The sequence below is a fragment of the Ovis aries genome, chromosome 10 (genome assembly GCF_016772045.2).
Source record: "Ovis aries strain OAR_USU_Benz2616 breed Rambouillet chromosome 10, ARS-UI_Ramb_v3.0, whole genome shotgun sequence".
NCBI classification, from domain to species: domain Eukaryota; kingdom Metazoa; phylum Chordata; class Mammalia; order Artiodactyla; family Bovidae; genus Ovis; species Ovis aries.
In genome coordinates this window covers 48,465,137-48,465,892 of record NC_056063.1, presented here as the reverse complement: position 1 = coordinate 48,465,892, position 756 = coordinate 48,465,137, and the positions used below count along the sequence as shown (strand labels likewise).

At 47.6% G+C, this 756-nt stretch overlaps 1 non-coding gene across 1 annotated transcript; it reads left to right on the top strand.

Annotated features, from left to right (window-relative positions):
- The first annotated feature begins 316 nt into the window (after positions 1 to 316).
- Positions 317 to 389, top strand: TRNAR-CCU (transfer RNA arginine (anticodon CCU)). Its single transcript has one exon. It is a non-coding gene; the product is annotated as a tRNA-Arg (tRNA).
- The last annotated feature ends 367 nt before the right edge of the window (positions 390 to 756 follow it).

Here is a 756-nt window from a genome sequence, read left to right as displayed (position 1 = left end):
GGCAAAGATAAAGGCAAAACAGAATTGGTAAAAATTCTGTTTCAAGGCAAGCAGACTCCCTGCTGCCTCTCCGCTTTCTCCCTTTAACCAAACAACTGCCTCCTCCCCCTTCCCATTCCCCTGCAGAGCAAGAGAGGAGACTGTTCTGGAGAGGGTGAAGCCCAGGGTATGTGAGCTGAGCCACCATTGTGCTGAAAGCAAGGGGATTGAGAATGTTGCAACCTCCCAGGTCTTTTCCCCCAAATGCCTCCCAGAATTAGTAACCAGAAGGATCATAATCCTTTTCCCATGTTACTCAAGATGCATCCATAGGACTTCCCTGGTGGTCCAGTGGTTAAGACTCTGCACTCCTAATGCAGGAAGTCTGGGTTCAATTCCTGGTCAGGGAACTAGATCCCACATGCTGAAATGAAGATTGAAGATCTCATATGCCACGCTAAGATCCAGTGCAGCGAAATAAATAAATACTTTTTTAAAAAAAGAAAAGAAAAAGATGCATCCATAGGACTTCTGTAATGGTCCAGTGGATAAGAATTCACCTGCCAGTGCAGAGGACACAGGTTCGATCCCTAGTCCAAGAAGATTCCACATACCACAGAGCAACTACCCAGGCCCAGGCACCCTAGAGCCCGTGCTCAGCAAACAGAGAAGCCACCACAGTGAGAAGCCTGTGCACAGCAAGGAAGAGTAGCCTCTGTTCACTACAACTAGAGAAAGCCCACACACAGCAGCAAAGACCCAGTACAGCCAAAAATA